Below are 24,833 nucleotides of genomic sequence, written 5' to 3'. Positions count from 1 at the left end.
ATTAAAATAGTGAAACAGGTGTTATTCAACACTTAGATCTTTTTGTCTTGTAGCGCCCCTAATAAAATCAACTTGAATTTGTGTTGACAGGTTTCTGCTGTCTACTACTACCCTCTGCTGCTATACGGTAGAATTGCAATAATAGACACCAACTTTCCTTGAGCTCTTTCGCTAGGTACTTTGGAAGTATCATACATTTACAAAGAAACATATATTTTTTACATTACAGGATATATCACTAATAAATTTTACAGCACTTAATGAAGTACAAAAATTCTGATCAGCTACTGAAGTAAAGGTGCTAACAATCTAACATTCCTTTATAGTCATACAGGGGTTAATTTACTAAAACTGGAGATTGCAGGTTCTGCCACAGCTATGTATGGGAGCCAATAAGAATCTAACTTCAGCTTGTTCAATTAAGCTTTGACAATAAAATCTGGATGCTGATTGGTTTCTATGCAGAGCTGCACTAGATTTTGTATGCTCCAGCTTTAGTAAATCCCCCTAATAGCCTTTTAGCCTACAAGAATTATTGTGAGCTATACACACAGTCGTAAATTCCGACCGTGTGTAGGCTCCATCGGACAGTTTCCATCGGAATATTCGTCGCACAATATTTGAGATCTGGTTCTCAAATTTTCCGACAACAATATACGTTCATGCAAATTCCGATCTTGTATATACAATTCTGACGCACAAAGTGCCACGCATGCTCGGATTCAAGCAGAAGAGCCGCATTGGCCATTAAACTCAATTTTTCTCGGCTCCTCGTACGTGTTGTATGTCACCGCATTCTTAACGTTCGGAATTTCTGACTAACTTTGCGCGACCATGTGTATGCAAGACAAGTTTGAGCCAACATCGGAAAAAAAAAACATGGGATTTTGTTGTTGGAATGTCCGATCGTGTGTACAGAGCATCAGAGATAACTGCACTAGCCAGAGATAACCCGCCCAAGTATAAAAAGAACCTATTAGCTCTAACCATAGGTGTGCACAGCCTATTAAATTAGGGTGTGCACCCCAAAGCATAAACACACATGCCTTTCTCTACAGCCTAAGCTGCAAGGGACAGCGAATGAATGAGAAGTGCTCTGTGCTGAGCGGCTTCTTGTTCATTCACAAACTGAAGCATAGTAAACATTTACTATGTAAAACACTTTATTATGCTTCAGCTATGAATGAACACAGTGAGCATCAGTGGCGACTGGTGCTCCATCGATCGGGGACGGCAGACAGACCTGACCACAAACCCCACCCCCGTCGCTCCAGCCGCCACCCCACACTAACCCCCCCCTTTCCCGATGCTCGAGTCTGCCACCGCACACCATTGACCACACTGAACCCTCCCCTCCTTCTAATGTCACACAACAGGGTGGGATTGCGCCCTGCATGTAGATTAGGGGGCCGGGTGCATTGATTGGGGGGGGGGCTAATGAGTGGCTGCCACTAGTGAGTATGTTTACTATGTTCATTTAGAAAAGGAAAGGGATGGGAAATTGGTGGAAGTGGTTTAACCTTAAACTGCGTAGAGGGTTCTTTACTGTCAGATTGGTAAGGATGTGGAATTCTCTTCCACAAGCAGTGGTGTCAGCAGGGAGCATTGATAGTTAAAAAAAAAAAAAACTATTAGATGAGCATCTTAATGATCACAACATAAAGGAATATGTGATTTACTATTACTACACATGCACACTCACACACCACAGGTTGAACAGAATGGACTGATGTCTTTTTTCAACCTTACTGACTATTAGTGATGGCCGAACGGTTCGCCCGGCGGTCGTTTCGCGGCGAATTTCCGACTTTCGCCGTCCGCGGGTTCGAACGCCTTTTTCCGTCGTTCGCCCCGGCGGACTTACGTGTTTAATGTATACAAGAACTTTAACCTTTCGTGACACGTTTATCATGTGTTACAGGACAACCAATTGAGACATGACAGCTCATGGACACTTGGACATTCCCCCTAACCTATAAATACACCCGATCCGGTGGCCATTTTACATTCTTTCTTCTGTCACTGTAGGGAAAGGATCCTGTGTGGAGTAGGGACAGAGAAAACGCTAGCTATTTGGTACACAAAAGTTCTTTTCAGGACTGGTATAGGTGTTAGGTCAGCAGCCTGAGTTTCTTTTGTCAGTTTAGATAAAGGGACAGAGCGCTGTATGCTGCTATTTTAGGGACAGCTCAGCCAGATTAGTCTTTCTTCATCATCATCATCATCATCATCATTAGCTGTTACTATCAGGTCCACAAAAGAGCTGTTCCAGCTAATCGTTCCAGCCTACTCTTTTTTGCCAATTTGTATAGGGACAGGCAGGAAGCAGTGTGTCAGGCAGTGAGGATAATTTTAAAGACTTGCTGTTACTATTAGTTCCACAAAGGTTCTTTTCAGGACTGGTATCAGTGGTACGGTAATAGGCTTGTACACGTATAATATTCTTTCTTCCAAATATAGAAAGAATATTATACTTGACTGCTGCCCTTCTGCTGCAGTCTGCTAATCATTCACAACTCACTTGTTCCACAAAGCTCTTTATCAGGACTGGTAACTTGGTCTGTCTAGGGTGCTACGGTACATAGGCTTGGGTGCGGTACAGTCTGCTGTTCTGTAAGGACCGCTATCGGTCCACAATACATAGGGTTGCCGTGCACTACTGCTGACCGCTGCCCTATACTGCAGCAGTCCTTCATTGGTATAGGGACTGACGTACAGTCTGCTAATCACTAACACACAACCTGCTTGGTCCACAAAAGTTCTTATAAGGACTGGTAACTTGGTATAGGGTGCTACGGTACATAGGCCTGAGTGCGTTACAGTCTGCTGTTCTGTAAGGACCGCTATCGGTCCACAATACATAGGGTTGCCGTGCACTACTGCTGACCGCTGCCCTATACTGCAGCAGTCCTTCAGCGGTATAGGGACTGACGCACAGTCTGCTAAACACTAACACACAACCTGCTTGGTCCACAAAAGTTTTTATAAGGACTGGTAACTTGGTATAGGGTGCTACGGTACATAGGCCTGAGTGCAGTACAGTCTGCTGTTCTGTAAGGACCGCTATCGGTCCACAATACATAGGGTTGCCGTGCACTACTGCTGACCGCTGCCCTATACTGCAGCAGTCCTTCATTGGTATAGGGACTGACGTACAGTCTGCTAATCACTAACACACAACCTGCTTGGTCCACAAAAGTTCTTATAAGGACTGGTAACTTGGTATAGGGTGCTACGGTACATAGGCCTGAGTGCGTTACAGTCTGCTGTTCTGTAAGGACCGCTATCGGTCCACAATACATAGGGTTGCCGTGCACTACTGCTGACCGCTGCCCTATACTGCAGCAGTCCTTCATTGGTATAGGGACTGACGTACAGTCTGCTAATCACTAACACACAACCTGCTTGTTCCACAAAAGTTCTTATAAGGACTGGTAACTTGGTATAGGGTGCTACGGTACATAGGCCTGAGTGCGTTACAGTCTGCTGTTCTGTAAGGACCGCTATCGGTCCACAATACATAGGGTTGCCGTGCACTACTGCTGACCGCTGCCCTATACTGCAGCAGTCCTTCATTGGTATAGGGACTGACGTACAGTCTGCTAATCACTAACACACAACCTGCTTGGTCCACAAAAGTTCTTATAAGGACTGGTAACTTGGTATAGGGTGCTACGGTACATAGGCCTGAGTGCGTTACAGTCTGCTGTTCTGTAAGGACCGCTATCGGTCCACAATACATAGGGTTGCCGTGCACTACTGCTGACCGCTGCCCTATACTGCAGCAGTCCTTCAGCGGTATAGGGACTGACGCACAGTCTGCTAAACACTAACACACAACCTGCTTGGTCCACAAAAGTTTTTATAAGGACTGGTAACTTGGTATAGGGTGCTACGGTACATAGGCCTGAGTGCGTTACAGTCTGCTGTTCTGTAAGGACCGCTATCGGTCCACAATACATAGGGTTGCCGTGCACTACTGCTGACCGCTGCCCTATACTGCAGCAGTCCTTCATTGGTATAGGGACTGACGTACAGTCTGCTAATCACTAACACACAACCTGCTTGTTCCACAAAAGTTCTTATAAGGACTGGTAACTTGGTATAGGGTGCTACGGTACATAGGCCTGAGTGCGTTACAGTCTGCTGTTCTGTAAGGACCGCTATCGGTCCACAATACATAGGGTTGCCGTGCACTACTGCTGACCGCTGCCCTATACTGCAGCAGTCCTTCATTGGTATAGGGACTGACGTACAGTCTGCTAATCACTAACACACAACCTGCTTGTTCCACAAAAGTTCTTATAAGGACTGGTAACTTGGTATAGGGTGCTACGGTACATAGGCTTGAGTGCGGTACAGTCTGCTGTTCTGTAAGGACCGCTATCGGTCCACAATAGATAGGGTTGACGTGCACCACTGCTGACCGCTGCCCTATACTGCAGCAGTCCTTCAGCGGTATAGGGACTGACGTACAGTCTGCTAAACACTAATACACAACCTGCTTGGTCCACAAAAGTTCTTATAAGGACTGGTAACTTGGTATAGGGTGCTACGGTACATAGGCTTGAGTGCGGTACAGTCTGCTGTTCTGTAAGGACCGCTATCGGTCCACAATAGATAGGGTTGACGTGCACCACTGCTGACCGCTGCCCTATACTGCAGCAGTCCTTCAGCGGTATAGGGACTGACGCACAGTCTGCTAAACACTAACACACAACCTGCTTGGTCCACAAAAGTTTTTATAAGGACTGGTAACTTGGTATAGGGTGCTACGGTACATAGGCCTGAGTGCGTTACAGTCTGCTGTTCTGTAAGGACCGCTATCGGTCCACAATACATAGGGTTGCCGTGCACTACTGCTGACCGCTGCCCTATACTGCAGCAGTCCTTCATTGGTATAGGGACTGACGTACAGTCTGCTAATCACTAACACACAACCTGCTTGGTCCACAAAAGTTCTTATAAGGACTGGTAACTTGGTATAGGGTGCTACGGTACATAGGCCTGAGTGCGTTACAGTCTGCTGTTCTGTAAGGACCGCTATCGGTCCACAATACATAGGGTTGCCGTGCACTACTGCTGACCGCTGCCCTATACTGCAGCAGTCCTTCAGCGGTATAGGGACTGACGCACAGTCTGCTAAACACTAACACACAACCTGCTTGGTCCACAAAAGTTCTTATAAGGACTGGTAACTTGGTATAGGGTGCTACGGTACATAGGCTTGAGTGCGGTACAGTCTGCTGTTCTGTAAGGACCGCTATCGGTCCACAATAGATAGGGTTGACGTGCACCACTGCTGACCGCTGCCCTATACTGCAGCAGTCCTTCAGCGGTATAGGGACTGACGTACAGTCTGCTAAACACTAATACACAACCTGCTTGGTCCACAAAAGTTCTTATAAGGACTGGTAACTTGGTATAGGGTGCTACGGTACATAGGCTTGAGTGCGGTACAGTCTGCTGTTCTGTAAGGACCGCTATAGGTCCACAATAGATAGGGTTGACGTGCACCACTGCTGACCGCTCACCTATACTGCAGCAGTCCTTCAGCGGTATAGGGACTAAGAGTTTTGTCACAGGGTCATTTAAAAAATGACATGCAGAGGAAGAGGCAGGCCCTTCCGCAGGGGTGGTAGGGGTAGGGCAGGAGCAACAGGCTTGAGCCAAAGTGGGAAGTTGCAGAAGGTGCGTTCAATTACTTTAAAGGATGCACCAGACTTGGTTGAGTGGCTCGCTCAGCCTTACTCTTCTGCACCCTCCTCATCCTCTCGATCTGCACCCTCTTCTTCACTCTCTGCTATGTGCACCCCCAAAGACACTACCACCAACAACACGACCACCACCACCACCACCACATACCTTCCGCTTGAGTCACTGGAATTATTTTCCGATCCATATCAAGAGGACATTTCTGATGCGCAGCCACTCTTGGTATTGGATCAGGAAGAGGAGGTAGCAACAAGCGCTACTCAGCAGTCTGACGCCAGTACCCAGATCAGCCCAAGGAGGAGGTTGGTCCCCGGTGTTGCTGCCTACTCTACTTATAGCGGTGGGGAAGGTGACGTTGATGATGACGTGTCTAGTGATGTCACGTGGGTGCCCACAAGAGAGGAAGAGGAGGGGAGTTCAGAGGGAGATATGGACCAGCAGATAGGGAGGAGAAGCAGCAATGACTTACATTGCACAGCAGGGACAAAGCAGACTGCAAATGTATCAGGAGCGAGTCATCGACCATGTACGGTCACATCTGGCGCTCCCAGGACACCGGCACATGGCTCCGCAGTGTGGGCTTTTTTTAACGTGTCCGCTGCTGACAATAGCGTTGCCATCTGCAATCTTTGCAGTCAACGCGTTAGTCGCGGTAAGCCCAATACTCACCTAGGGACGACCGCCTTAAGAAGGCACATGAGCAGCCATCACCGAGCCCAGTGGGAGCAACGGAACACACAAAGCCACACTGCAGGCTCTCACCGTCCAGCCTCGTCTTCTACTTCTCCTTCTCCTCTCTCCTCACAATTGTCCTCCACTCCACCTTCCATCACGCCAAGCTCACATTTTTCTGCAAAAAGGCAGGCTTCCGTGGGCCTAATGTTTGAGCGTAAAAAAATGATGACGCCGGATAACCCTCTTGCCCAACGGTTGGCGGCTGGCTTGTCAGAACTCATAGCCCGCCAACTACTGCCATATAAACTGGTGGACTCGGAGGCCTTTCGCAAATTTGTGGCCATTGGAACACCACAATGGAAGGTCCCAGGAAGGAAGTATTTCTCAGAGAAGGGCATCCCAGAGCTATATGGCCATGTTCAGCGGCAAGTGAATGTATCTCTGGCACACAGTGTCGGTGCCAAGATACATCTGACCACAGACACGTGGTCTAGCAAACACGGGCAGGGAAGGTATATCAGTTTTACTGCCCACTGGGTGAACCTTCTGACGGCCGTCAAGCATGTAACCCGTGGCACCCGTGTAGATTTGGTTTTACCGCCACGGATTGCATGCAGGCCTGACTCTTCTTCTCCTCCTCCTACTCCATCCTCCTCCCTCTCCTCCTCAGCTGCCTCCTCCTTTTCCGCTGCTAGCGTCTCTTCCACTGCACCGCCCAAGCTCCCCAGAACCTATTCCACATGCCAGGTGAGACGTTGCCATGCCGTGCTGCGTCTGTTGTGCCTGGAAGCAAAGAGCCACACTGGCCCGGCACTCCTTTCAGCTTTGCGTTCACAGGCAGATGAGTGGCTAACACCGCTCAATTTGACAGTTGGTAAAGTGGTGTGTGACAACGGTGCCAATCTGCTTAGCGCATTGAAACAGGGCAAAATCACGCACGTGCCGTGCATGGCACACGTCTTAAACTTGGTCGTGCAGCGATTCCTTGTCAAATACCCTGGGGTCCAGGACATCTTGCGGCAGGCAAGGAAAATCTCGGCCCATTTCAGAAGATCTTACACGGCCATGGCTCGCCTTGCTGACATTCAGCGGCGACACCATCTGCCGGTCAGACGTCTTATTTGCGATTGCCCGACGCGATGGAACTCAACCTTCTATATGCTTGATAGGCTGCTCCAGCAGAAACGTGCAGTTAACGTCTACCTGTATGAACTCTGCGAAAGAAACGGTTCTGGGGAGCTGGGTTTTTTTTCACCGCGCCAGTGGCTGCTCATGCGCGACACATGCAGACTTCTGCGGCCATTTGAGGAGATCACCAAACTGGTCAGTCGCAGCCATGGCGCCATCAGTGACATGGTACCTTATGCCTTCTTTCTGGAGCGTGCATTGCGTCGTGTCATTGATCAGGCTGTGGAGGAGCAGGAGCGGGAAGATGAGGAAGTCGCAATGCTGGATGAATTCCCAGGGGGGGCTACTCTATCTGAGACAAGTCAACAACAGGAGTCTGATGAGGAGTCAGAGGAGGATGGTGCCGGGGCGGATGAGCAGGAGCAAGAAGAGCATGCTTTAAACCTTTCTGGGATCCCTGTTGTGCGAGGATGGGGAGAGGAGAATGAAGAGGACGACATTATCCTGGATGATGAGCAGGAGCCAGGCCACCACACCGCTTCCACTTTAGTGCAAATGGGGGCCTTCATGCTCCAGTGTTTTAATAGGGACCCCCGTATAAAAAGCATGAGGGTCAAGGACCAGTACTGGGTGGCAACGTACTTAGACCCCCGGTACAAACACAAAATGGCGGAAATGTTACCGCCGTCGCAGAGGGCTGTCAGAATGCAGCACTTCCAGGCCTTGCTTCGAGAAATGCTGCATTCTGCTTTTGCGTGCGCTGGCAGAGGAGCAATTCCCACTCCCAGAGAAGGATTTGCGGGTACCAATCCAACAGCGCCTGCAAGAAGAGGCCGGTTTGAAGATGTGTTGGTGACTTCGGATATGAGGTCATTCTTTCAGCCGACCCATCGACAGGTGTCATCCGGATCCAGCATCAGGGAACGCCTAGACCGTCAGGTGTCCGACTACATTGGGTTAACGGCCGATGTGGACGCTCTGAGGAGTGATGAACCCCTAGACTACTGGGTGGGCAGGCTTGACCTCTGGCCAGAGCTTGCCCAATTTGCAATCGAACTGTTGGCTTGCCCCTCATCCAGTGTCCTGTCCGAAAGGACGTTCAGCGCAGCAGGGGGGATTGTGACCGATAAGCGTACTCGCCTAGCTCACCACAGTGTTAACTACCTCACATTTCTAAAAATGAATGAGGCATGGATCTCGGAGGAATTCAACACATGTGATCAGTAGACCATGTATATGTCTATAAACAATTTTTGGAATCAAGCACACAGACCTTCTTAATTCATTTGGCTCACTTCCCTGACCCAAAAAAGCACACCGTACTATATGCCCCTACCCTCCTCTTTGAAGAGGTTGAGCGGTGTCATATTTCTACTGGGGCTGCTTATTATGAGGGGTTCCCACCATCCCTGTGCTGTGCTGACTTCCTCCTGGGTGTTCTTATTATGAGGGGCTCCCACCATCCCTGTGCTGTGCTGACTTCCTCCTGGGGGTTCTTATTATGAGGGGATCACACCATCCCTGTGCTGTGCTGACTTCCTCCTGGGGCTGCTTACGGTGCTGCTGTCAGCGCTGTATGTCACGGAGCTGCTGTCAGCGCTGTATGTCACGGAGCTGCTGTCAGCGCTGTATGTCACGGAGCTGCTGTCAGCGCTGTATGTCACGGAGCTGCTGTCAGCGCTGTATGTCACGGAGCTGCTGTCAGCGCTGTATGTCACGGAGCTGCTGTCAGCGCTGTATGTCACGGAGCTGCTGTCAGCGCTGTATGTCACGGAGCTGCTGTCAGCGCTGTATGTCACGGAGCTGCTGTCAGCGCTGTATGTCACGGAGCTGCTGTCAGCGCTGTATGTCACGGTGCTGCTGTCAGCGCTGTATGTCACGGAGCTGCTGTCAGCGCTGTATGTCACGGAGCTGCTGTCAGTGCTGTATGTCACGGAGCTGCTGTCAGCGCTGTATGTCACGGAGCTGCTGTCAGCGCTGTATGTCACGGAGCTGCTGTCAGCGCTGTATGTCACGGTGCTGCTGTCAGCGCTGTATGTCACGGAGCTGCTGTCAGCGCTGTATGTCACGGAGCTGCTGTCAGCGCTGTATGTCACGGAGCTGCTGTCAGCGCTGTATGTCACGGAGCTGCTGTCAGCGCTGTATGTCACGGAGCTGCTGTCAGCGCTGTATGTCACGGTGCTGATGTCAGTGCTCTGTATTACGGTGCTGCTGTCAGTGCTCTGTATCTCCTGCACCCTCTTGTTTGCCTACCCTGGTCCCTGACCTTCCCTCTCCTCCATTGCCTTCATTAGCTCCATAGTCCTGAATTGTCAGAACAATTTCCCAAATAAAAAAAAAATGCTTGTAGTTATCGATCCCAAATTCACCTCATACATGTATTATGCTATTGTCCAGGTGGTGGGACTACGTGCTACCCCCTAATAATTACCCCGTGGCCGCAAATTCGACCTAAAGGTTTGCGAAATTCGCCTCCCATTGAAGTCAATGGAGCCCGCGGCGAACGGTCGTTTTCGCGAACGTTTGTGTCCGTTCGCGTTTCGCGTTCGCGAAACGTCCCGTCGGAAGTTCGTCCATCACTACTGACTATGTAACTATGTAACTATTAATCATAGTAATAATAATCTATTGCTGGCTGTTTGCATCCAGCAATGTCAAAATTAGAAGTTATCAACTGCTGCACAGCTGCATGGGTGTTCTGGATCTAGTTTCCAATGACTGAATCCAGACCCCCTGTAATGAAACGAAGTGTTAAAATAAATAAATATATATATTGTGGCAGGTCGAGCCCATGGCCCTGTTTAAAATGGCTGTCTGGGCCAGGTTTTCTGGGTAGCAAGCACACTAATGGCTCAGCTGTGTACTGCATCATCTTAGAGCCAGAGTTAGAGGTGAGTGACCCCACCCTCCCGAGGGGGTCAGTGTGTGGAAGGAGCTGTGGGGTGCACATCACACCATACTACCCAGGTCAGGACCGACAAAGGCCTGAGCCTGTGAGGTTGTAGCAGCTGAAAGCTGCAGGAGAAACAGTCAGAACTGACAGAGATACAGCGTTTTGTGCATGAGCACTGGGACTGTGTGTTTGATGGTCTGGAGGACCAAGGCAGGAGTCCTGAACAGTGAAGCCGCAATCAGAGCCACAAGGCTTAATTCTATTCCATTGATGGTGAGAACCCTCTGTGTGGGAGTGCCCAGAGGGATGCTCCCTCCTCCATGCCTCCGTCTGGCTGCATGACTTGATTGGTATAGGTGAGTCCTTGTCCCAGTGATGGAGGTGGGCACATAGCCAACGTGCATTGTATCTCCACTATAAAAGGGGTTATCAAGGGTATATGGGGTAAAACAATTCTGAGGGGGGGATATGGGATGTATAGGGGGTAGAAATGCTTGGGGTATATTGGGTGGCTATAGTGCTAGAGGTATCTGGGATGTAGAGAGGCCACAGTGTAGAGGGTATCAGGGATGTAGTGGGGTCATAATACAAGGGGTATCTAATGGTATATGGTAACAATGCTGGGGGAATATCTAGGGTGCATAGAGGGATCAGAGTGCTGGGGGGATATCTGGGGTGTAGATGGGTCAGAATTCTGGGGGGATATGTGGGGTGCAGAGAGGGATCAAAGTGCTGGGGGAATATCTAGGGTGCAGAGAGAGAGTAGATTGCTGGGGGGGGATATCTAGGGTGTAGAGGAGTCTGAGTGCTGGGGGGTATCTGGGGTGCAGAGAGGGATCAGGGTGCTGGGGGGATATATGTGGTGTAGATGGTTCAGAGTGCTGAGGGGATATGTGGGGTGCAGAGAAGGATCACAGTGCTGAGGGAATATCTAGGGTGCAGAGAGGGATCAGAGTGCTGGGGGAATATCTAGGGTGCAGAGAGGGATCAGATTGCTGGGGGGGTATATCTGGGGTGCAGAGGGGTCTGAGTGCTGGGGGGGGTATCTGGGGGGCAGAGAGGGATCAGAGTGCTGGCGGAATATCTAATGTGCAGAGAGGGATCAGAATGCTTGAGGGGAGATCTGGGGTATAGAGGGGTCACAGTGCTGGGGGGATATCTAGGGTGTAGAGGGGTCAGAGTGCTAGGGGGATATCTGGGGTATAGAGGGGTCAGAGTGCTGGGGGGATATCTGGGGTATAGAGGGGTCAGAGTGCTGGGGGGATATCTAGGGTGTAGAGGGGTCAGAGTGCTGGGGGGATATCTAGGGTGTAGAGGGGTCAGAGTGCTGGGGGGATATCTAGGGTGTAGAGGGGTCAGAGTGCTGGGGGGATATCTAGGGTGTAGAGGGGTCAGAGTGCTGGGGGGATATCTAGGGTGTAGAGGGGTCAGAGTGCTGGGGGGATATCTAGGGTGTAGAGGGGTCAGAGTGCTGGGGGGATATCTGGGGTATAGAGGGGTCAGAGTGCTGGGGGGATATCTAGGGTGTAGAGGGGTCAGAGTGCTGGGGGGATATCTAGGGTATAGAGGGGTCAGAGTGCTGGGGGGATATCTAGGGTGTAGAGGGGTCAGAGTGCTGGGGGGATATCTAGGGTGTAGAGGGGTCAGAGTGCTGGGGGGATATCTGGGGTATAGAGGGGTCAGAGTGTTGGGGGGGTTATCTAGGGTGTAGAGGGGTCAGAGTGCTGTGGGGATATCTGGGGTGTAGAGGGGTCAGAGTGCTGGGGGGATATCTAGGGTGTAGAGGGGTCAGAGTGCTGGGGGGATATCTAGGGTGCAGAGGGGTCAGAGTGCTGGGGGGATATCTAGGGTGTAGAGGGGTCAGAGTGCTGGGGGGATATCTAGGGTGTAGAGGGGTCAGAGTGCTGGGGGGATATCTAGGGTGTAGAGGGGTCAGAGTGCTGGGGGGATATCTAGGGTGTAGAGGGGTCAGAGTGCTGGGGGGATATCTAGGGTGTAGAGGGGTCAGAGTGCTGGGGGGATATCTGGGGTGTAGAGGGGTCAGAGTGCTGGGGGGATATCTAGGGTGTAGAGGGGTCAGAGTTCTGGGGGGATATCTAGGGTGTAGAGGGGTCAGAGTGCTGAAGGGATATCTAGGGTGTAGAGGGGTCAGAGTGCTGAAGGGATATCTAGGGTGTAGAGGGGTCAGAGTGCTGGGGGGATATCTAGGGTGTAGAGGGGTCAGAGTGCTGGGGGGATATCTAGGGTGTAGAGGGGTCAGAGTGCTGGGGGGATATCTGGGGTGTAGAGGGGTCAGAGTGCTGGGGGGATATCTAGGGTGTAGAGGGGTCAGAGTTCTGGGGGGATATCTAGGGTGTAGAGGGGTCAGGATGCTCCCTCCTCCATGCCTCCGTCTGGCTGCATGACTTGATTGGTATAGGTGAGTCCTTGTCCCAGTGATGGAGGTGGGCACATAGCCAACGTGCATTGTATCTCCACTATAAAAGGGGTACTACATGGATGGAATAATGGTGCTGGGGGTTATCAAGGGTATATGGGGTAAAACAATTCTGAGGGGGGGATATGGGATGTATAGGGGGTAGAAATGCTTGGGGTATATTGGGTGGCTATAGTGCTAGAGGTATCTGGGATGTAGAGAGGCCACAGTGTAGAGGGTATCAGGGATGTAGTGGGGTCATAATACAAGGGGTATCTAATGGTATATGGTAACAATGCTGGGGGAATATCTAGGGTGCATAGAGGGATCAGAGTGCTGGGGGGATATCTGGGGTGTAGATGGGTCAGAATTCTGGGGGGATATGTGGGGTGCAGAGAGGGATCAAAGTGCTGGGGGAATATCTAGGGTGCAGAGAGAGAGTAGATTGCTGGGGGGGTATATCTGGGGTGTAGAGGAGTCTGAGTGCTGGGGGGTATCTGGGGTGCAGAGAGGGATCAGGGTGCTGGGGGGATATATGTGGTGTAGATGGTTCAGAGTGCTGAGGGGATATGTGGGGTGCAGAGAAGGATCACAGTGCTGAGGGAATATCTAGGGTGCAGAGAGGGATCAGAGTGCTGGGGGAATATCTAGGGTGCAGAGAGGGATCAGATTGCTGGGGGGGTATATCTGGGGTGCAGAGGGGTCTGAGTGCTGGGGGGGGTATCTGGGGGGCAGAGAGGGATCAGAGTGCTGGCGGAATATCTAATGTGCAGAGAGGGATCAGAATGCTTGAGGGGAGATCTGGGGTATAGAGGGGTCACAGTGCTGGGGGGATATCTAGGGTGTAGAGGGGTCAGAGTGCTAGGGGGATATCTGGGGTATAGAGGGGTCAGAGTGCTGGGGGGATATCTGGGGTATAGAGGGGTCAGAGTGCTGGGGGGATATCTAGGGTGTAGAGGGGTCAGAGTGCTGGGGGGATATCTAGGGTGTAGAGGGGTCAGAGTGCTGGGGGGATATCTAGGGTGTAGAGGGGTCAGAGTGCTGGGGGGATATCTAGGGTGTAGAGGGGTCAGAGTGCTGGGGGGATATCTAGGGTGTAGAGGGGTCAGAGTGCTGGGGGGATATCTAGGGTGTAGAGGGGTCAGAGTGCTGGGGGGATATCTGGGGTATAGAGGGGTCAGAGTGCTGGGGGGATATCTAGGGTGTAGAGGGGTCAGAGTGCTGGGGGGATATCTAGGGTATAGAGGGGTCAGAGTGCTGGGGGGATATCTAGGGTGTAGAGGGGTCAGAGTGCTGGGGGGATATCTAGGGTGTAGAGGGGTCAGAGTGCTGGGGGGATATCTGGGGTATAGAGGGGTCAGAGTGTTGGGGGGGGTTATCTAGGGTGTAGAGGGGTCAGAGTGCTGTGGGGATATCTGGGGTGTAGAGGGGTCAGAGTGCTGGGGGGATATCTAGGGTGTAGAGGGGTCAGATTGCTGGGGGGATATCTAGGGTGCAGAGGGGTCAGAGTGCTGGGGGGATATCTAGGGTGTAGAGGGGTCAGAGTGCTGGGGGGATATCTAGGGTGTAGAGGGGTCAGAGTGCTGGGGGGATATCTAGGGTGTAGAGGGGTCAGAGTGCTGGGGGGATATCTAGGGTGTAGAGGGGTCAGAGTGCTGGGGGGATATCTAGGGTGTAGAGGGGTCAGAGTGCTGGGGGGATATCTGGGGTGTAGAGGGGTCAGAGTGCTGGGGGGATATCTAGGGTGTAGAGGGGTCAGAGTTCTGGGGGGATATCTAGGGTGTAGAGGGGTCAGAGTGCTGAAGGGATATCTAGGGTGTAGAGGGGTCAGAGTGCTGAAGGGATATCTAGGGTGTAGAGGGGTCAGAGTGCTGGGGGGATATCTAGGGTGTAGAGGGGTCAGAGTGCTGGGGGGATATCTAGGGTGTAGAGGGGTCAGAGTGCTGGGGGGATATCTGGGGTGTAGAGGGGTCAGAGTGCTGGGGGGATATCTAGGGTGTAGAGGGGTCAGAGTTCTGGGGGGATATCTAGGGTGTAGAGGGGTCAGAGTGCTGAAGGGATATCTAGGATGTAGAGGGGTCAGAGTGCTAAAGGGATATCTAGGATGTAGAGGGGTCAGAGTGCTGGGGGGATATCTAGGGTGTAGAGGGGTCAGAGTGCTGAGGGGGATATCTGGAGTGTAGAGCGGTCACAGTGCTGGGGGGATATCTGGGATGTAGAGGGGTCAGAGTGTTAGGGGGATATCTAGGTTGTAGAGGGGTCAGAGTGCTGGGGGGATATTTGGGGTGTAGAGGGGTCAGAGTGCTGGGGGGATATCTGGGGTGTAGAGGGGTCAGAGTGCTGTGGGGATATCTAGGGTGTAGAGGGGTCAGAGTGCTGAAGGGATATCTAGGATGTAGAGGGGTCAGAGTGCTGAAGGGATATCTAGGGTGTAGAGGGGTCAGAGTGCTGGGGGGATATCTAGGGTGTAGAGGGGTCAGAGTGCTGGGAGGATATCTAGGGTGTAGAGGGGTCAGAGTGCTGGGGGGATATCTAGGGTATAGAGGGGTCAGAGTGCTGGGGGGATATCTAGGGTATAGAGGGGTCAGAGTGCTGGGGGGATATCTAGGGTGTAGAGGGGTCAGAGTGCTGGGGGGATATCTAGGGTGTAGAGGGGTCAGAGTGCTGGGGGGATATCTAGGGTATAGAGGGGTCAGAGTGCTGGGGGGATATCTAGGATGTAGAGGGGTCAGAGTTCTGGGGGGGATATCTAGGGTGTAGAGGGGTCAGAGTGCTGGGGGGGATATCTGGAGTGTAGAGGGGTCAGAGTGCTGGGGGGGATATCTGGAGTGTAGAGCGGTCGCAGTGCTGGGGGGATATCTGGGATGTAGAGGGGTCAGAGTGTTAGGGGAATATCTAGGTTGTAGAGGGGTCAGAGTGCTGGGGGGATATTTGGGGTGTAGAGAGGTCAGAATGCTGGGGGGCATATCTAGGGTGTGTGTGTGTGTGTTGGGGGGGGGATTGGTTGGGTGGAGTTAGGAGTGCTGGATGTATATAAGATGTAGAAGGGTTACAATATTGGGGGTATCTGAGGCCCTGTCACGCTGGATGGTGCCTCATCATATTTTTTGGTGGCCGGGTCTATGCTTGTTACAACTGTCCTGAGCATCATTCTAGCAGATACACTATATTATATGCACAGGGCAGCTTTGTTACTTTATGTATGTAGTATTTTCCCACTGTTTCTTTGCTGTACAGAATGATTGTTCATGTAGTTAATGTGGAGCGCCACCCAAAAGGAGAAGTTCCGCTTGCCCGCCTCCTACCTACTTGATGTCTGTTTACCTGCACTGTCTCTATTGTAGGGGCCCCAGAGCATTACTTTGCCCAGGGGCCCATGATGCTATTAAGACGGCTCTGGGACCGAGTGAGTGTGAATGCACAGCAGAAATTTTGCCTGCAATGCATGAAGGAGTTGATAATGTGGTGTGTCTTGTGATGACAGACGTGCTCAAAGAAATGTTAGAATCATGGAGTGTACAGCCAGTGTATATCTTGCAGACCTCTCCTGGGTCAGGAGAACTTGTACCATGGGGTACTGCAAATTTGAGATGGATATTACATGCTGTACTGGGCAAAGGTAGCCAATATGAGAATTATGTGATATAATGTTTTGTGAACATAACTGAAATTTGTCTCACAGTGTGCTGATTGCTTCATACTAATGTTGTGTATGAGAAGCACTCTGGAGCCCTGTTGGACAGGTCAGAGGTATTGGTTGAAGTACCAGAGGACACAGAAATGTTTAAAAAGATTAGTGTGAAAAAATGTGGTGAAAAATGTTGGTTGGTAGGACAGTCGTAATTGTAGTGTTGGACGACAGGGGGCTGTGAAACGTTGGGAGGGTTCAATAGGAAGAACCTGCTTGTCTGTATGTGGCCCCTCCTCAGACACTGTCCTATCGGGCAGATGAGTTCCTGATGATATTTACAATGAGTTGTGAATTTCTTAGAAATTGGTTGCCAAGGGTGACCACACAGGTGTTGGGGAACCTGGAAAACAGATGGTGCTGGTTAAGGTTGATACAGCTAGCGAGGGGGGTGGTTCCATATCGGATGCGATGGGAGTAGGCGCCCTACAGTTCTGGGAGAGTAGTCCTTTTAAAAGTATGGTCAGAAAGGTTTGGACCCCTGGGGGTGGTAGCTGGCACAGAGGTGCCATTGTGAAGAGTTGGTATGTTTCTGCCTCTGGTGTGAAACAAGATGATATGTGGCAGGCCGAGCCCATGCCACTGTTTTAAAATGGTGACCTCGGCCAGGTTTTCTGGGTAGGAAGCACACTGATGATGCAAGTATATGCTGCATTCATCTTAGAGCCAGAGTTAGCCTGTGAGAATGTAGTAGCTGAGAGCTGCCGGAGAAACAGACAAGCTGACAAAGGTACAGCCTTTTCTGCACGAGCAGTAGGACTGTGTGTTTGATGGTCTGGAGGACCAAGGCAGAAGGCTGAATTATATGTTTTGTTGCATTGATAGTGCGAACTCCCTGCATTGGAAACTATTCAAGTGTGAACTTTTTGCTTTGTTTTAAATTAAATTTGGCAGAAAAAGCCCTGAAAGGTACTTCTGGCATGGAGTAAACTTATTGTTTGGCACTATCAATGAGCTACGAATTCCCCAACTTGTTACAATATATAATAAATATAATTGGACAACATTTGCATTCATTGTGCAAGCATCAAAAGCTCAAGTGAATGCAATTTCATTTGAATTGTTAGTGATTGCAAACCTGTAAAAAAAAAAAAAATCTGTTGGTAATTTGTGCCCTTATCAACCTGATCTTAAGATTACACTAGCAATTTACGCCAACCTGTTTTTTTCTCCCTGTGTGCATCACAGCGTAATAAAGCTCCTGTTAAGGAAAAAATGCACTTTCACTTTGAGCTTTACCATTGATTACATTCGGGGTAATTATATATGCAAAATACAAAAAACCTTGCAGTGGAATATATATATATATATATATATATATATATATATATATATATATATATATATATATATATATATATATATATATATATATATATATATATATATATAATTTTTTTTTTTTTTTTTTTTACTACTTATTCACAATAAAAATTTAGGAAAATATATGTATCAAATTTGCTACCACATTATTGCTCTATCTGCACCACAAAAAAGCTGTATAATACATTGGAGTAGACTACAAATGCTGAAAGGTATACAGTCCGGAACAATAAACAAAAAAATGCTCTGAGACTCAATGGGGATTAAGGAAGAAAGCAGAAAACATTTTTTTTTGTGCCATCTCTCTCATTAGGGAGATTCCCTTGATGTCCTGTCCTGTACATTCAATGGAAAATGAAAGGAAATCTGTCCAATGGGAGTAAAATCCCCTTTTAATAAAACACCAGACAAGGGTTCTAGCCCCCCATCACCAGTGGCGGCTGGTGGCCAACATTTTGGGGGGACTAGAACCCTTGTCTGGTGTTTATGAGTTTATTGCTCACTGTATCTCTGATATGTAGGCTCACTTTCTTCAATTGTCCTGATCCTCTTAGATCTTAGACCTGGCCCCCTCACTTGCACCAGCAACACCCCCCCCCCCCCCCCCCGCAAGGCTCTTGGTTGATCCTACATTTGAAATACATTCTCCCCCCCAGTGCTTTGATTGATAGCTCACGATCTTCTGACACTCATACCACCACCCTCTGCGTGCGATCCATGGCCTTACCTTACTGCAGAAGAGGTGCGGGGAGGAGGACAAGGTGGTTGCCGATGCTCTGCTGAATCGGGGTAGGGCTCCTAGGAAAGACTGCTGCTGACAGGGCTCTCGCATCTCCTTCGGGCCAAACAGGAGGTGGGTCCTCAGACCCGTCCTAAGACTCCTGGCCAGTCGGGTCTCAGGACCTGCTTCCTGATTGGCCAGGAGGAAAAGCAGGGAGACATTAGCGAATATTAATTCACTAATGTCACACAAGTGGGTGGGCTCAGGGTGCAGTGCTCTGCGGCCCCGAGCCCACCTTTTTCTTTTTTAAAGTCTATTAGAGCCTAGGGCTCTAATCATGTGCTTTAAAGAAAAAAAAAGAAAAAAACACTGGAATCCATGCATCCAGCACCCTGCATGTAGATTAGGGGGGCAGATATGCATTTTCACTTAGGCCAGCCATTTGAACTGTGTAAATGTGTGCTGCAGGCTGAATGTACCAAGTTGATTGATCAATCAACTTAGGTACAACCAACCTGCCGGATTCACTTGCGATTATTGCTAACTGCTGCTATAGCAATAATCACTGACTTCTTCCGGCAAGGCTCCGCTCCGCCCCTGCGTCCCAACCCCCCCCCCCCCCCCCCCCCCCCCCCCCAGCCGGGAGCACACAATTCGTCAGGAAGGATTCCCCTGTCAGCACTGTCTGTGTTGAATTCTTTTCTGCAACCCGTGTTTGCAGGAAATCAATTCACACCATCTATGGCCTGCATTAGGCATGTTTTGTTACATTGTTATCTAACCAGACACATACGTTTCAGTTGTAATAACACTGTAACTGAAATGTCCTGTCTATGGATAGTAATGTCTTGGTGTGATTTGCAGCTAGTACCGGTAGAGGGATGTCTAGCCACCCTTCCTTGTTACATCAGTAGCTGCTAAAAATATCTTCAGACAGACAAAACACACTTACATGGCTTGTTATGAAGACACTGAGTACTGTCAGTCTGTTCTTGTCAGAAGTAATCATTTGTATGCATTATGAGATAGATATACATTTATACATAAGGTTTCATTCACAAAGCTTTACCAGCCTAAGCCACCATTCACACCTGAACTGAGCATTTTTCTGATGATTTTTAAAGCTTTTTTGGTGCATTTTTGAAGTGTTTTGCTAGCATTTTTGCACGTGTATACAAGCTCAGGTGTCTTTGCTTGGGCGAATGGAAAGCAGTATAATCTGTGATATCTGTGTCTTCCTGTGTCTTCTACCTAGTTAGTAGCGTAGTGTTGTCTTCTTCTTCTCGAGGCTTTTAAGTTATGGATGCTATTCTATGTACAGGCGGTCCCCGGGTTACAAACAAGATGGGGTCTGTAGGTTTGTTCTTAAATTGAATCTGTTTGTAAGTCGGAACAGGTACATTTTTAGCTCTAGCCCAAAAAAAACAATTCTTAAAGCGGAGTTCTACCCAAAAGTGGAACTTCCGCTTTAAGCACTCCTCACCCCCTTACATGCCACATTTGGCATGTCATTTTTTTTGGGGGGGAGTGGGTGCTTAGTTTTAATAGGGACTTCCTGTCCCACTTCCTGTTTCTGCCTATGCGCTGCCTAGGCAACTCCTCCTCTACCCCTAGGCAGCCCCTCCCTCTCAGCAATCTTCTGGGATACGTGACAGGTCCCAGATGAGTGCCTGTCCACTAGGAGAGCGCAGGGTGAGTGTGCACCCTGCTGTGAAGCCCAAGCTGTCACAGCTGGTTGCCCACAGTTTCAATGGGGGCGCAGAGGAGAGGAGGGGGAGATGAGCTGGGCTCTGTGCAGCTGCCTCGCTGGACCGTGGAACAGGTGAGTGTCTGTTTATTAATACATACACACACATTTATACACTTTTTGGAGCTGCTGACTTTTAACCACTTGAGATCCGCGCTATAGCCAAATGACGGCTACAGCGCGGATCTCCTTTGCCGGGACTACATCAATAGATGAGGGGCGCGCGCGGCGCGCTCTGTGATCGGCGAGTCCATGAGACTCGCCTGATCACCGATCCGTGCAAGGGGTCGATCCCGACCCCTTATCACGTGATCAGCTGTCAGCCAATGACAGCTGATCATGTGATATAACGGAGCCGGTAATCGGCTATTATTCCATCAGTCCCGATCACGGCCAGCCCTGCTAGTGCCCACCTGCCCCCTGCCAGTGCCCACCTGCCCCCTGCAGTGCCAAATGTTTAAAAAGTAAGTGCCCCCCGTCAGTGCCACCCAGCAGTGCCCACAGTGCCACCCAGCAGTGCCCACAGTGCCACCCAGCAGTGCCACCCACAGTGCCACCCAGCAGTGCCACCCACAGTGCCACCCAGCAGTGCCCACAATCTGCCGCAAAGGTGCTGCACCCCAGTGCCACTTATCCGTGCCCATCAGTGTCATCTACCAGTGCCCAGCAGTGCCGCCTATCAGTGCCCAGCAGTGCCACCTATCAGAGCCACCTATCAGTGCCACCTATCAGTGCCCATCAGTCCCATCTATCAGTGGTACCTATCAGTGTCCATCCGTGCCACCCATCCGTGCCACCCATCCGTGCCACCCATCTGTGCCCATCTTTGCCCATCAGTGCCGCCTTATCTGTGCCCATCGGTGCCGCCTTATCTGTGCCTATTAGTGCCGCCTTAACTATGCCTATCAGTGCCCACCAATGCAGCCCATCAGTGCCCACCAATGCAGCCCATCAGTGCCCACCAATGCAGCCCATCAGTGCCGCCTAATCAGTGCACTTCAATGAAGGAGAAAAATGACCCGTTTGCAAAATTTTCTAACAAACTATTAAACATGATTTTTTATTTTTATTTTTTTTGCATCTTTTTTTGTTTGTTTAGCAAAAAATAAAACTCCGAGCTGTAACTAATTACCACCAAAAGAAAGCTCTATTTGTGTGAAAAAAATTATAACAATTTCATTTGGGTACAGTGTTGTATGCCCGCGCAATTGTCATTCAAAGTGCATCAGCGCTGAAAGCTGAAAATTGGTCTGGGACTGAGGGGGGTTTAAGTGCCCAGTAAGCAAGTGGTTAATAAACAAAAACGCCTGGAACTCCGCTTTAAGCTTTTTGGATAGCATAGGGAAGGGTTAACACCCCTGTAACATTTGTTTTGCTGTCTGTGCCCCTGTTCAGAAGATTTCACCTCACTTTCTGTCCCAATGATAATTGGATTTACAAAATGTTGGGTTGTTGTGGAAACAAAGATTGGTGATAAAGCTTCAGTGGAGACACGTTTTACCATGATAGCTCTTACAGGAGTGAATTTTCCTATCCCAGGGAACGTACAGACTAAGGGAAGAAATACTAAACCAGTAAACCTAGGCTAGAATTTGAAGGCATAGGAAAAAACAAAGGGGTATGAACAAATAATAATATTTATTAGAAAAAAAATAACAAAACACGAATGAAACATTCAAAGAAGAGTAAAAATCCTGTATACTAATACTTCCCAGGGGAAGATTTCCTCTTACTTCCTGTTGTCTCCTTCCATTTGTAAGTAGGAGTCATTTGTAAGTCGGGTGTTTGCAACCCGGGGACCGCCTGTATCTTAGCAGCTGCTGTGCTAATGTTATCCTCCCTGGTGGTATTCCCGAGTGTGGCTCGGGGGTTAAATTTCAGTACCATTAGTGGTAACCCCGAGCCACACTCGAGATTACATTGCAGGATCCTGGTGTGGTGTACATACCTTGTCCCCAGGATCCTGCAATGCCCCCCGCTGTGTCCTCTGCTTGATGTACTGTGTGTTGGGCTCCGTTCCTTGCGAGCAGTGTGACGCATGGGGGCGGAGCCTGACGACAAATCTAAAAAGTAAATAAAACACAACACATACAGTACACTGTAATCTTACAGATTACATTACTGTATCAAATCATTTCACATCCCTATTGTCCCTAATGCTTTGTTCAGTGCCCTGAATGCACTTTTAGGGCTCTTTCACACGGGACGGATCCGTGATGATCTGCCCAGTTGACATCCGCTTGCTCAGTGGGGGATCGCTCCTTCGATCCCCGCTGAGCAGGAAGATGACAGGTCTGTCTCTGCACACTGTGCAGGGATGGACCTGTCAGAGCGCCGCTCTCCCCTATGGGAGATCGGATGAAGATGGACCGCAGAGTACGTTGTCACCCGATCCGCAAACTGATGGAAAAGTAGGTTTTTCCTCCATCACACTTTTTCGGATCGGAGCGGGTCGGATGTCAGCAGACATGTCACCGCTGACATCCGACGCTCCACAGAGGTCTATGGAGCATCCGTTCAGGTTCACCTGAAAAAGTTTGTCTGAAAGAGGCCTTATATTATATATATACTGTTCTTTCTGCCTGGAAACTTTAAATTGTCCATAGCAACCAAAAAGTGTCCCTTTACATCAAAAGTGGTTTTAGACCAGCTAGAAAACAGCGATAATAATTTAGAACACTTGCAGAATTGAGCGATAGTGAATCGTGGGGAAATTCATTTTATTATTATTATTATGTTATTATTTTTTATAATTTATAGTTATTTATTATATTAGAATTTATGATTTTGTGTTTCAAACTTTATCATACCCGGGATGTCTACTAGACTCTTGTTTGGACAGATTTAAGTGAGTTATTCCTAAGAATTACAGGCCTACAATATAAAATATAAAATATAAAACACCAATTTTTATGCAACCCCACTTTGAGATGCAAAAATGTAGCGATACTGGATTCATCATGTAACTGCTAACAGAGCGCAAGGAGAATGGTTTTAGTTGTGCCTGCACCTTAAAGAGGAAGTAAACCCTGATGGGTTTACTTCCTCTTTTTTTCCCTGCAAAGGTAAAGCATAATGGACTACTATGCATCGCATAGTAGCTCATTATGTGTCACTTACCTGACACAGGAGCCAGCGAAGTCGCCGCTGATCCCTGTAGTCCGCCGCGTCCATCTTGCTGGTGGCGTCTCGCAGCTCCGACCAATGACAGCGGCGAAGCCGCGATGACGTCACTCCCGCGCATGCGCACGGGAGTCGCGCCTCGCAGCTCCGCCGCTGTCATACGGCGAGGCCGCGATGACGTCACTCCCGCGCATGCGCACGGGAGTCGACAAATTTGGCAAATCCATTCTTGGACTTGCCGCATTTAGTGCGCATGCGCGCCGCTGTCTACGGCGCATGCGCCGTAGACAGCGGTGCCCATTTTCGGGCAAATATCTCCTAAACCATATAGGTTTAGGAGATATTTCTTGGACCTACAGGTAAGCCTTAATCTAGGCTTACCTATAGGTCCAAGTTGTTTGGAAGGGTTTACTTCCCTTTTAAAGATAAATGCCTCCATATCCAGCATAGTAAGGCCTTCTTCCTCTATATCCTTACCTGGGCTTCCTGGGTGAGAGGAGGATAAGAGCAGAGGCAAACAGATGTGTGTAAATGCAAAATCACTAGTGTCACACATTTACAGATGTTCCTTTGAAGTCTGTGGGGACAAAAATGTGTAACACAGCTCAAAAAAAAATTCTCATATATCTTTTCAAGCTTCAAGCAAAAGATTGTAGAGATGTGAACAGTCAAAACAGAAAAAAATGGTCCTACGGGCCTGCATTACAGTGGAGGACTCTGAGGCAGTGGCCTATCGTGGGTTGTCAGTGCCCGGGGGAAAGCCAAGTAATTTAGGGCCCCTAACCTGCGGACTTTTTTCATTCCCTGAGTCCCTTCACTTCCTACAATAGTACTGACCTACCTGACCACTAATCTACCTGATTCCTATACTGACCACTACACGATACAATACACTGACCTATCGCATTCCTATACTCATCCTTACACTAACCTACCTGATTCCTACATCGACCACTACACACTGATCTACCTGATTCCTATACTGACCACTACACTACACACCACACCAACCTACCCGATTCCTACATCGACCACTACACTACACGACACACCACACTAACCTACCTCATTCCTATATTGATCACTACACTATACTACTACACAATACACTACACTACCCACTACACAATCCACTGACCACTACACACCACACTAACCTACCTGATTCCTATACTGACCACTACACAATACACTGACCTATCTCATTCCTATACTGATACTTACACTAACCTACCTGATTCCTACATCAACTAATACACTACACAATACATTATCCACTGACCACTACACACCACACTAACCTACCTGATTCTGACCACTACACAATACACTGACCTATCTCATTCCTATACTGATACTTACACTAACCTACCTGATTCCTACATCAACTAATACACTACACAA

Source organism: Lithobates pipiens, unplaced genomic scaffold, assembly GCF_037356315.1.
Source record: "Lithobates pipiens isolate NorthernLeopardFrog02 unplaced genomic scaffold, aLitPip1_a1.2 Scaffold_18, whole genome shotgun sequence".
NCBI lineage: Eukaryota > Metazoa > Chordata > Amphibia > Anura > Ranidae > Lithobates > Lithobates pipiens.
This window is presented reverse-complemented; position numbering follows the sequence as displayed.